Source organism: Panicum virgatum, chromosome 5N, assembly GCF_016808335.1.
Source record: "Panicum virgatum strain AP13 chromosome 5N, P.virgatum_v5, whole genome shotgun sequence".
NCBI classification, from domain to species: domain Eukaryota; kingdom Viridiplantae; phylum Streptophyta; class Magnoliopsida; order Poales; family Poaceae; genus Panicum; species Panicum virgatum.
Window position 1 is genome coordinate 4215284 of NC_053149.1, and position 13642 is coordinate 4228925.

A 13642-nucleotide genomic window follows, 5' to 3' on the forward strand; every position below is an offset into this window, starting at 1 on the left:
GCGAGTCCGCCAGTCGGAAATCGAGCGCTCGTACGCTCCCTAGCGGCCGCTTGCGGAATTCACACCCCCCATCGGAGCACTAAAACAAATATGTTTATATAAACATGGCACTGAGCTTCCGGCCATGGCCACCCTCATGGTCCAATTTTACTATTAAAGTCCTTTAGATAGAAAAGAAGATGAATACATGTTCTTGTACTTTATGAATCAATGTAAACCAACCTTCTAGTCTTATTCCCTCTAGCTTTAGAATCTACTTCTCTTCATATTCCCTCTACCTTTCGAATCTACTTCTCCCACAGATGTAGATTAATTCGTTCCCAATCGTCTATAAGGCCGCCTCCAACGGGGGACGACGTCGCTGACTTGAGCTGAAGTGGCAGAGAGAGAAACTGGAGAAATTCTTTCGCTAGCGCTAGCTGGTGGCACAATTGACGAAGAGCCGTGAGAGGGAGCGCCAGGATCGAGAAGCTCATGCGATAGCTTTTTCTTCTATTTAGACCCATTTTGCAAAAAAAATTTTGCAAAGGAATCTTGGTCATTTGAAGTACTAAATGAAGTCTATTTGCAAAACTTTTTACATAGATGGGTTGTAAATCGCGAGACGAATCTAATGATGCTAATTAATCCATGTTTAATCAATAATTAGCGAACGATTACTGTAGCATTACTGTTGCAAATCATGGATTAAGTAGGCTCATTAGATTCGTCTCGTGATTTACAGCCCAACCATGGAAAAAGTTTTATAAATAGACTTTATTTAGTATTTCAAATTAGCAAGATTACTTTTCACTTTAATGCGTTTACGATTTTTTTGCGTTTACATGTAAAGAGCTAAACAGGGCCGTTTCTCTTGTCCAGATCAGTCGACGAAATCGTAGATCCTTTGGAGAATCGTCGATTCTTTGGAGGAGGCCTAAGCAAGAGACTACAAGATGAAGGCACTTTTGTCTTGGGGTACTGCAGTGTTGTAGTGGGGTGGGGATTAGGATAAGGATGGTTGTTTATTTATTTTGAATCTAAATTTGAACATAGCATAATTGCTTGAGAAGGGTAAAAAAAAATAGGGTCCCAAATAAGAAACGCCTCGTGATGTTACCAATAATCATGGAAAAACATACAATTATAAGTGAGTTGCTGTATCTGTGAGAGACCAATGCCACAACCTTATGTGCAAATGCATTTTCTTACATGCAGTGCATTTCAAAATGATTTTCATTCGCATACAGTTCACACGGAGCTAAGATAAGGCCAATCTCAGTGAGAGTGTTATAAGCATTAAATATACTAATATGACATAAGAGAGAAGAGATAGTGTTATGGAATGTGAAAGGAGTGTCATGATGATGACACTCCACTGACACAGCTACCTAGTTTACAATCTTGATAACTATGTCATAACACTCCCCATTGAGAATGGCCTAATACTTCAAATTTGGCTGGGGAGTGGGGACGTATAATAACGCTACCTATGTGTAATTAATTTTATTACTATCTGATTTGCACCAAATCCAGTTTTTGTGCCCATTTAATACATACAATACAGACATATCTCAACACCATCGTTTGACAGAGGATAAAGGCTTTTTTTGTTGCTAAAATTTTGCTTGACCGGTTGCTACTCTGTACGGTGGCGAGCATTGAACCTTGCAGGTTGAAATTTGAAACAGAACGGGGATGGATGCCGAGCACGGAACCAGAACTGATGCTGATAGCAGTTGCCAAGCTACAATCAACTAGACAGGTCGGTGACTCCGTGACTGAACTCATGATCGACTCGTTTATCTGCCAGGCTCCGTTTGAAGTTTGCCAAATCATTCATTTGGCATATAAGTTGATTATTCCAACATTGTTTGACAGTCCATTATTTCCGATGGATCTGTTAGTTCTAAATAAAGTTCAATTCATATCAAAAGCGTCGGTCAGGCTCCGGCATTGATTCTTTTTTGTCAAACTGAAAAAGGTGGGCACGAAAAGATCAAATAAGAATAAACTTGAAAAATAACCAAAAAAAAAAGACAACTTGAAATGTGTTTTGTGTGGTAAGTTACTAATGAAGCGCCTCCACGAGCAAGAAGGGGCTATCAGCGAAACTCCCAGAAAACATCGATCTTGGCCTCCCATGAATCAGAAGAACAGCTAAGCGAGTTAATCCGGGATTATGAAGGCCATGGACGCAAATCAAGCCAACTTTTAAAAAGCATAACAGATCCGGTAAACTAGCTGCCAGGAGCAACAACTGCGCGATCAAACAATATATGGAGAGCCGCACAAAGCCACCACAAATTAGACGCTGAGGATAAACAAATCCGCGAGCAGCTCCATAGCGACTCAAGGCCTCGTGCCTATCTGATGAACACGGATTGACCAGGGTTCGTCTGGGATTGCCGATGGCCACGCCCAATTGCACACAAAGAAACATTGCAACAGCTGTGCTGACTCAGTCGAATGCAGAAGAAGACGGCGACCAGTGAGGAAAAAGTGGATCTGCACAAGAACCAATCTGCCATTCTCACGACAGATGCGTGGAGGGTGGGACAATCAAGAATGGATCTAAACCGACGGGTTCCTCTACGCCCGCAACGGAACCGAGACGGCACGGGTAAGAAGCCATCCGGTTCTCTCAAAGGCGACTTCTTCTTCAACCCCGCAGGAATCATGAATCAGACACAGCACGGCAGCAGTAATCATCACAAATTCAAAACGAAAAACGAAGCTCTGAAGAAAAAAAAAAGAAGAAGCCGAACAAAAAGAGAAGAGGACTCGAGTGCGGGATGAGGACGACGCCGGCGGCGGGCAGAGGAGCCCTGGCCTAGCGGTCGATCTGGTGGGGAAGGCGACGAGCTAGGGTTTACGCGAGGCGGCGGCGAGGAGCCGAGGAGATGGGGCGCCTCATATAGACGCTGCAGCGAAGTCATGGGCTGGAAGTAACAAACTGGTCCACGGGCCGGAGTCCACGACGCTCGAGGCCCATCTATCAAACAAACACGACTCGTCACATCCAGTCCACGCACAAGTCCATAGCAACCACACCACAGCATCGTCGGCGACGGCGATGGCGTCTCCGCCCATCTCCGGCCAGCTCCGGACGCCCGGCGACTCGCCGCACCTCACCGCTGCTCTCCTCCAGCCCTCCGTGTCTGCGTCCCAACGCTCCACCGCCTCCCGGTTCCTGCTTCTCGTCACCGCCGCCACCGCCTTCCTCCTCATCCTCCGCCCGCCCCTCCACTCCGCCGTGCACGCGGCCTCCGCCACCGCGCGGCCGCTCTCCAAGCTCCAGAAGCCGGTGGTGCTGCTCATATCCTCGGATGGCTTCCGCTTCGGGTACCAGTTCAAGGCCCCCCTCCCGCACCTCCGCCGCCGAGGGCTTGATCCCCGTCTTCCCCACGCTCACATTCCCCAACCACTACTCCATCGTCACCAGCCTCTACCCCTCCTCCCACGGCATCATCAACAACTACTTCCCCGACCCAATCTCGGGGGACCACTTCAGCATGGCCAACCACGATCCCAAGTGGTGGGGAGGGGAGCCGCTCTGGGCCACCGCTGCCGCCCAGGGCGTGCTGGCCGCCACATTCTTCTGGCCGGGTTCGGAGGTCAAGAAGGGTTACTGGAACTGCCCGGGCAAGTACTGCCGCCACTACAATGGCTCGGTGCCATTTGAGGACAGGGTCGACACCATCCTTGCTTACTTTGATCTCCCGTCTGACGAAATGCCACAGTTCCTGACCCTGTACTTTGAAGATCCCGATCATCAGGGGCACCAAGTGGGCCCTGACGATCCGGCAATCACTGATGCGGTTATCCACATAGATGAGATGCTCGGAAGGCTCATTGCCGGTTTGGAGGCCAGGGGAGTGTTTGAGGATGTGAACATTATACTGTTGGGGGATCATGGTATGGTCAGAACATGCGACAAGAAGCTTGTGTTTCTTGAAGAGTTGGCTCCATAGATTAAGCTGAAGGAAGATTGGGTTCTGTCAATGGCGCCATTGCTGGCAATCAGGCCGCCAGGTGGTGTGTCCCCGGCTGAGGTTGTGGCCAAGATGAACGAGGAGCTTGGGTCTGGTAAGGTGGAGAATGGGGAGTATGTGAGAATGTACTTGAAGGAGGATTTGCCTTCTCGCCTGCATTACTCAGAGAATTACAGGATCCCGCCTATCATCGGGCTGGTAGAGGAAGGCTATAAATGGGAGATGAAACGTTCCAAGAGGAATGAATGTGGAGGGGCACATGGGTACGACAATGCCTTCTTCTCCATGAGGACCATTTCGCAGCACATGGACCTCGTTTTCAGGGGGGTAGAACTGTGCTCTCATTTGAGAATGTGGAAATATACAATGTCATGGCTTCCATTCTCAATTTGAAGCCCGCTCCGAACAATGGTTCAGCTTCTTTCCTTGGCACGATCCTTTTATCGAGCAAATGAGCATGGATACACGTCTGAGCTGTGGCTTCATAGGAGTGAGGCCATGCTGCTGCCTGGTGTTCGCTTTTGGTTGTTGTTGTACCTGTTAAATTAGACTTCTATTGCCCACAGCTATTCACTGTATCTGAATGAAAATGCTGCTAGTAGAGAGTATCTCTTCTTTAGGGACAGCATTTGGAAAACATGATGCATGTCAAACCATTAGCTGCTCCCATGTGCTGGTTTTTTCTTGAGAGTTCATTTGAGCTCCGTATTCTGCTTGAGGTGATAATGATACTCATCCTATTGATAACATGTGCATGGCTCCATCTCTCATGGTATACCTATAAACCTTTGTATTTCATTATGATAACTTTGTTGGGTCTTACATCATTTCTTACCTGGTAATGCACTAATGCGCCAGACATGAATATGCATAATCTCATAAATATAGATGTACCCAGTTACGCATCCCACCATATTAAACTGTAAAAAAAACTTGTGTTGTAGCACATCATGTATGCAGGCAGTGAAAAATCCTTGAAAAATTCTTACCTCATGCAGAGGGCAAGCATAAATTCTTTGCCTGGTTGTTTGTTCAGGGGAAGATTTTGACAGCTGATAATCTTCTTCAAAGAAACTGGCCCTGTAATCCGGTTTGCAGCCTTTGTGATCAAGAACTGGAAACGGCGGCTCATCTGTGTTTGGAGTGCAGCTTTGCTAAGGAGGTATGGTTCTTGGTTGCGGACTGGTCTTCTCTGGACCTCCGTCAAGCAACAGGTAATGAAACAGACGCCCAAACATGGTGGGAGAACAACCTAAGATACCTTTCGCTGAAGAAGCAACGCTCGGTGGCCGCAGTGCTCATGATCACAGCTTGGTCCATCTTACGGAGGCAGAAGTGCTAGCTGCGGTACCGGATATAGCTGCTGAAAAGGCACCTGGTCCTGATGGCTATATTGGAGTTTTTTTCAAAACTTACTGGAGTCTGATTAAAGATGATATCCTTGCTGCAGTAAACTTTTTCTATCAGCAACATGATCAGCACCTAAAACTCTTGAACAATGCCCACATCATCCTCATACCAAAAAAAGCTGATGCAATGAGTATTGGGGATTTTAGACCAATCAGCCTTACAAATAGTATTGCTAAACTGATCTCAAAACTTTTAGCAACCAGGTTGGCTGGCTGCTTGGATCAATTGGTGTCACGTGCACAAAGTGCCTTCATCAAGCGACAGAGCATTCAAGATAATTTTCTCTATACGCAAAATGTGATCAGAGAGTTGTACAGGGCGGGCAGACCGACTCTTTTCTTAAAATTGGACATTGCTAAAGCTTTTGATTCGGTCAGATGGGACTACATGTTGGAAGTCATGCAGAAAATGGGCTTTGGTGTGCGTTGGCGTGCTTGGGTCTCCGCACTTTTAGGAAGTGCATCTTTTGGGGTTCGCGGCCAATGGTTTCGTCATCGTAATGGTTCGACAGGGCGATCCACTTTCGCCAATGCTCTTTGTCGGTATCTTTGGACTAGGGTACCCCCTCTTGCTGTGTCAAGAATCGTAGTTATCCGTAACTACGCCCAAAGGAGCCGAGCAACCGGACCCCTGGGGTCCGACTCCATCTCACCGGACCAACGGTCTCGGACCCGCATCCCGCTCGGGGTCGGGTCCGGTGTCACCACGTGTCCCGGAGAAGGGAGCACTCAGACAAAACAACCGGGGGCCCCGGACCTCCCACGGGGTCCCGGACCCCATATACTATCCGGACCCCTTGGCAGGGAGGGAACAGACACCCCGCCTGGGGGGTTCGGAGCCGCCGCGTGTCCGCAGACGCAGATACGCGCGCGGCTGCCAAGCTTCCTCGGGAAGACTTGGCCACCTACCGCATTCAATGCGGGAGGCGTTAAGTGCGCTCTGCTACAGCATAGCCCGAGGAGACTTTCGCCAGGCTGTACTGTTGACCGCGCGTTACCAAGGTACACTGTACAGCCGCTGGCGCCACTCACGCCACGCACGTCAGTCTGCTACACCAGTTAGACACGACAACTCGGTGATGGAGTATCATAACGCCTACGCGGTAGACCCAACAGTCTACGCCGCAACCTACACTGCCTCAACGGGCGTCTCACAGATGGGACGGGAGAAGACTCCCCTCGGTCAGAGCATCTACAAGGCGATGAAGCGTATCTGGCAAGAGATGTTCCACTACTGTAACTCCATTAGTGTCTATAGTATACATCCATGTTGGACCCACCTGTCGGGGTCCAACACCTGTGTACGCGCCCTCCTTGCTCTATAAAAGGGAGGCGCCCGTTAGAGAAAAGGTCAAGTCCAAAGAGAGACTTGGGGGCAGACGATAGACTCATTCATTCCTAGTGCAATACACCACACAGTGGACGTAGGGTATTATGCTCCGGCGGCCCGAACCACTCTAAATCCGTGTGTTCTTGCGTTCTTGCCCCGAAGCTAGATCGGCCTAATAGCTTAGCACTTCCCCGAGTACTCCCCCTCGGGGAATAGGCGGGTGCGTTCCGCCACCCGGCTGTGGGTACCCCAAAAACCCACGACATTTGGCGCCGTCCGTGGGGAGGATGCAGGCATTGGCTAGATCTCCAGTCTTCTGAGGCTGAGCTCATCCTCTGCAACAGCGACGAGAAGATGAAGAGAGGCATGGCGTCACCCACGCCGCATGCCACGGCACCGAGACGACGATGCCCTTGGTGCGGCGGTGCGCGGCAGCGGCGCCTGCTATGCGTCGCCACTGCGACACCTCAAGGCCGGCGCGGCGGCGCGCAGCGGAGATACCCGATGTGCGTCACCCTACAACACCTCTGCGTCGGCTCAAGATTTTCTCTCAAGCAACCGCCAGGGTTCCCCGGCGGCGGCATGATGTCGGCTCAAGGCTTTCTCTCAACACGAAGCCTGGAGCCAACCACTGTCGCCCGGGGGAAGTTGACCGTCGACTCCTCCCTCCCCAGGACCGAGTCTCTCTCAGTGCTGCTGCAGACAGGACTCCACCACCAGGCGCGGGGGCCCAACGCCAGCACCAAGGTCGAGCCGGCGAACGACCGCCCTTCTACACGCTCCGTGCTCATTCAAACGAGCACCCAGCTCGTGATGAGCGGTCATCGGGCCGGCCTTCGACGGCAGACGGCGACAGCTGGCAACGGCAGGGCCACTCCCATTCAAAGCCAAAGAATTTGTTCACATGCTATCTGATCATAGGACAATTCTTGTGCTGGGAGAAGCCCCGCAAACTCCCGAGGTGATGCTGGATGATGCTATACAAGCACGTTGGGGCGCCATCGCCCCAACGACTCAGAAGAGCCCCCCAAGATGGCAGCTCCACTACGACCAGCAATGTGCACGCCTTACGGGGCGACGGCTGTAGGTTATCACTAGATAGGATTGAGTGTGTTTCTCCTTTGTAATGATTTGGTGCCTACGTGTGGTCCAGAGCGGTAAAGGTCCGCCCTTGTAAACCCGATCTCTGGCTTCATCGCACAAACAGGCGACACCAGCAAGTGGTCCAGAGCGGTAGAGGTCCGCCCTCGTAATCCCGACCTCTGATGTACACCACGAGTCAAGCAATAAAGGAGATTCGCTTTCTCAGTCCTATCTTTACTTTAACCTAATAGCACTTGTTCGTTCAACCTGCATGTTTCTTTCTCCCGCACGGAGTTTTTTCTTTAGTTGCTAACAATCCAAATTGAGTTGCTAGTTTGTGGTCAGGTTGGGACACCCCTTCTAGCTGGAAGGCAGTTCGGACCCCTAGTGACCTGCTCAGGAGAAGTGGTGCCCGTATCCTGGGATAGAGAAGTTCTGCGTAGCTTAGCCTGGTAATGTACCCTAAGCCTACGTACTTCACTGCTCTGTTACGAGTCCCCTTGTATCCGAGTCTGCTGTCCATAGAGGTCCCGGGCTCCTTTCTAGTATAAGGCCTGGTTTCCTACACCTTGCTGCAAGGCCCGGTGACGTAATTCATGGGATCGTCAGCAACAATCCAAGTCCACTCCAGTGGCCCGCTCCGGCGGAGACCGCTCGCCACGGTCGCTCCAAGTCCACTCCGGTGGCCCGCTCCGGCGGAGACCGCTCGCCACGGTCGCTCCAAGTCCACTCCGGTGGCCCGCTCCGGCGGAGACCGCTCGCCACGGTCGCTCCAAGTCCACTCCGGTGGCCCGCTCCGGCGGAGACCGCTCGCCACGGTCGCTCCAAGTCCACTCCGGTGGCCCGCTCCGGCGGAGACCGCTCGCCACGGTCGATCCAAGTCCACTCCGGTGGCCCGCTCCGGCGGAGACCGCTCGCCTCGGTCGATCCAAGTCCACTCCGGTGGCCCGCTCCGGCGGAGACCGCTCGCCACGGTCGCTCCAAGTCCACTCCGGTGGCCCGCTCCGGCGGAGACCGCTCGCCACGGTCGCCTGGAGCCGGGTCCGGGAAGTAGTGCTGGCTCCCTGGGCGGTTCAAGGTCCGAGCAGCCGCTTAGCTCAGTTCCGTACCCTAAGCCTGCACTTTCGCCGCCCTGCGGAGAGCGCTCTAGTACCTGAACCTGGCAACAAGTGCTACGGCCTTGAAGGGGTTCGGAGCACTCGCTCTCAACATGAGTACGCCAACGCAATCAGCATTGCGTCACAATAATGGCCCCACCTGCGGGTTCGTACCTCTCCCGAGGTGGGCCCGGGGGCCACTGTCGGTACCTCTGGACTAGAGTACCCCCTCTTGCTGTGTCAAGACTCGTAGTTATCCGTAACTACGCCCAAAGGAGCCGAGCAACCGGACCCCTGGGGTCCGACTCCATCTCACCGGACCAACGGTCTCGGACCCGCATCCCGCTCGGGGTCGGGTCCGGTGTCACCACGTGTCCCGGAGAAGGGAGCACTCAGACAAAACAGCCGGGGGCTCCGGACCTCCCACGGGGTCCCGGACCCCCATATACTATCCGGACCCCTCGGCAGGGAGGGAACAGACACCCCGCCTGGGGGGTCCGGAGCCGCCGCGTGTCCGCAGACGCAGATACACGCGCGGCTGCCAAGCTTCCTCGGGAAGACTTGGCTACCTACCGCATTCAATGCGGGAGGCGTTAAGTGCGCTCTGCTACAGCATAGCCCGAGGAGACTTTCGCCAGGCTGTACTGTTGACCGCGCGTTACCAAGGTACACTGTACAGCCGCTGGCGCCACTCACGCCACGCACGTCAGTCTGCTACACCAGTTAGACACGACAACTCGGCGACGGAGTATCATAACGCCTACGCGGTAGACCCAACAGTCTACGCCGCAACCTACACTGCCTCAACGGACGTCTCACAGATGGGACGGGAGAAGACTCCCCTCGGTCAGAGCATCTACAAGGCGATGAAGCGTATCTGGCAAGAGATGCTCCACCACTGTAGCTCCATTAGTGTATATAGTATACATCTATGTTGAACCCACCTGTCGGGGTCCAACACCTGTGTACGCGCCCTCCTTGCTCTATAAAAAGGAGGCGCTCGTTAGAGAAAAGGTCAAGTCCAAAGAGAGACTTGGGGGCAGAGGATAGACTCATTCATTCCTAGTGCAATACACCACACAGTGGACGTAGGGTATTACGCTCCGGCGGCCCGAACCACTCTAAATCCGTGTGTTCTTGCGTTCTTGCCCCGAAGCTAGATCGGCCTAATAGCTTAGCACTTCCCCGAGTACTCCCCCTCAGGGAATAGGCGGGTGCGTTCCGTCACCCGGCTGTGGGTACCCAAAAAACCCACGACACTCTTTATCTTAGCAATGAAACCGCTGCAACTGATGCTGAACAGAGCTACGGCTCAGGGATTGCTTACTGAGATTGGACATAGATCAGCGAAATTAAGAATTAGCTTGTATGCTGATGATGCGGCAATACTAGTAAATCCTATTAAAGAAGTGGCAGTGGTAAAGAATATTCTACATGGCTTTGGTCAGGCGTCGGGACTGATCACAAACACTACGAAGAGCGCTGTTTACCCAATTAAGTGTGATGGCATCCATCTGCAGGAAGTGATGGAATCTTTTCAATGTCCAATTCACTCCTTCCCTTGCAAGTATCTAGGCTTGCCACTACACGTGAGGCAGTTGAGAAGAATTGATGTGCAACCTTTGCTGGATAAAGTGGCTGCAAAGCTTTCTGCTTGGAAAGGAGGCTTGATGAATAGATGAGGCAGACTTAGATTGATCAACACAGTTCTTACTTCGGTGCCAACTTATTATTTGACAGTTTTTCAGCTTCGCAAGTGTGCAGTGAAAAAACTTGATAAAATTAGAAGCTTTCTGTGGAAAGGAGCAGCGGAAGCAAATGGTGGGCATTGTCTTGTGCGCTGGGCAAAGGCTATCAGACCCAAGAATTTTGGTGGGCTAGGAATTCTGGATATTGATGCTTTTAGCAGGGCACTTAGGCTTCGTTGGCTTTGGTTTGAGTGGATCCAGCCTGAAAAACCTTGGGTAGGAACTGCGCCACCGGTTACTGCAGTGTATCGACAACTTTTTAGAGCAAGTACTGTGGTTATTCTAGGCGATGGATCCAAAGCTTCCTTCTGGCAGTCTTCTTGGCTAGATGGCCAAGCACCAATGGATGTTTTTCCAGATTTATTTAGGTTAGCGTGGAGGAAAAATCGAGTGGTGAAAGATGAGTTAGTGAATCAAAGTTGGACAAGAGGACTATGGCGTATGAGCACTATTGAGGAAATGGCCAGTTTTGTTAAGCTTTGGGATTATGTGCAGCAAATTCAGCTTACAAGTGAACCAGATCAGTTACTTTGGAGATGGACCCCTGACGGACAGTATACCTCTAAATCTGCATACAGAGCACAATTCAATGGGTCATTTTGCACCTTTAATGCTGCTGCCATTTGGAAAGCTGAAACTGAAGGGAAGCATAAATTCTTTGCTTGGCTACTTGTGCAATCAAAGATTCTTACAGCAGATAAGCTCATGGCTAGGAACTGGCCATGTAACCCGACTTGTGCACTCTGTGATCAAGAACCTGAGACAGCAGCTCACCTAATTTTGCATTGCAATTTTGCAAGAGACGTCTGGCATCGAGTTAGCTTATGGTCTGGTGAACTCTTTGTGCAGCCTAGTGCAGATTTGAGCCTGGAGGATTGGTGGAACACTTCCCTTCCTGGACTTTCCAAGGAGAACAGGAGATCCAAGGTGGCAACTCTCATTTACACCGCTTGGAACATCTGGAAAGCAAGAAATCGTCAGGTGTTTGATCATCTCCTAATGACCCCGCCACAGGTGTTGCTGGAAATCAAGAAGGAGATCGCTCTTGGGAAGAGAGCAAGAGGAGATGAGGAGCCTTTTTAGTTTCTATGTTAAGTCTACCTCGTGTGTTGTTCGAGTTTGTTTGTCCCTTCATGTAATAAACCTGTACTAAACACCGCTTGCTTCCTCTCTTAAATGATATAGCAGTGCTCCTGCTGTTTACTTCAAAAAAAAAACAGCTTGGTCCATCTTAGTTTGGCAATGTAAAACGCCGATCAATGTACTCGGGCAAAAACTTTGTTTACTGCGCGGGCCGTTAGGGGCCATGATAAAATGAAAATTCAGGTGGGGGATGCTCTCCCCTCCCGTTGACCCTAAAAAAAACAGCTTGGTCCATCTGGAATGAAAGAAATAGAAGAGTTTTTTAGCAGCGTTCACTGACGCCCATCCAGGTCTTTGGGATGATTAAGACGGAGGTGCTTCGGCGTGTTATGGCCTGTGGCCGGCCTGAGCTTGATTTAGTTCATAATGTTACGTCTGCTTAGCTTTCTTGTATTTGTGCCTTTGTTTGGGCAAGGATGTGTGTCTGTCTCAGGTTTTTATGTAATCACAACTTTGTAAGACTCTGTTTGCTTCCTTAAATGCATTGTAGTGCTCCTGCTTTATTTCAAAAGGAAAAAAACTGCTGGGCTTAGAAGGCCCGCTCGGTTTCGAGCGAAGAGGCCGCCAAAGAACGAGCGGAGCGAACGCCCGCGGCGGCCTATTAGGGAGTCCTCGTGGGCTTTTTAGCGGCCCGCACTCTGGTCCTGCTCACTGGTGGCGGTCCCCGCGGCTGGGTGCTAGATATCCTATACATTTTCCATTCCTCATCTTCCAGTGTTTGAGATTCGTACAAAATATTTCGTCCGTTAGATCTTCTCAACCCTAATCTTCTTCTTCCTCATTCCTCACCCCCACGCCGCCACCGCCGCCGCATGTAATCCGCCCGCTGCGCCGCCGCCCCACATCGCAGCTGCTGCCTCACGGCCACCTGCTTGGTCACGTGTGCGTCGCTGCTACCGAGCCGGCCTGCTTGCTGGATGGCTGCCTGCTCTGCTCTGCGGCACGGTGCTGCGGCCGCTGCAGTCTGCTACTGCCGCGCACTGCTGCCTGCTGCTGCGTCGCGGCTGCCTACTGCTCCTGTGCGGCAGCGTTGCCGCCCCTGCAGCCTGCTGCTCCTGCGCTGTTGCTGCGCGCCGCCGCCGCGAGCTGCCCTGCTCCGCGCGCCGGCGCCGGAGAAGAAGGCGCTTAGTTCACCGGATTCAACTTTTAATTTTAGTATTTTCAATATTCCGTGACTCCGATTTCAACATTTCATCTCTACAGCTTTAATAATTCGAAGTTCAATGTTGAACATGTTTATAAAAAATATTGACATAATTTTGTTGAAATGTTGAACATATTTGCAGCAACTAATTAGACCAAATGAGTTTTAAAAATTGAATGGCTTATACACCTTCCATGGAAGATGTATACGAGCCCGCTGGGTGCTGGGGCAAACCGCACACCTCGTCCCATTGTGAACGGCGGCCAGGCAAGACGACCGACGACCCATGGTTGGGTCACTCCTCCGGCCACTGCTCCAAGCAAAGCCTTGCCACGCCCGGCTGGTCGATCTGCGCGGGCACGTCACCACTGCTGACGACGGCATTTCCAGACGCGCCCTCGAGCTCGACCGGCGCACTCCGCAGTGCGGACCGACAGGCGACAGCCGAGGAAAGCATATGTTCCATGCACTTTCCTTCCCGGTCCCTTCCCTGGCTCCGTTTCGTTTCAAACTTGGGCTCCCACGGCCGATGGTCCCGTCCCACCCGAGAGCGCCACCACACGCGTTCCGTGTGCCGGCCGCCGGCGACCACAAACGCCGGCACCCCACGCCGCCGGCCACGAACGGATCGGAGAGGCCTGCGTCCCTTTTGACTGTCACGGCATGCTTTGCTCTCGCTCGCCGCTGTCTCCGGCCGTGTCAGTCCGCCGGAAC

The 13642-nt window shown here is 51.8% G+C and overlaps 1 non-coding gene and 1 pseudogene across 1 annotated transcript; one reads left to right on the forward strand and one right to left on the reverse strand.

Moving 5' to 3' along the window:
* Nucleotides 1-2033: 2033 nt before the first annotated feature.
* Nucleotides 2034-2160, reverse strand: LOC120677115. Its single transcript, XR_005676179.1, has one exon. It is a non-coding gene; the product is annotated as a small nucleolar RNA snoR83 (small nucleolar RNA).
* An 840-nt stretch (nt 2161-3000) lies between these two features.
* LOC120676440 lies at nt 3001-4723 on the forward strand (annotated as a pseudogene).
* Nucleotides 4724-13642: the final 8919 nt, after the last annotated feature.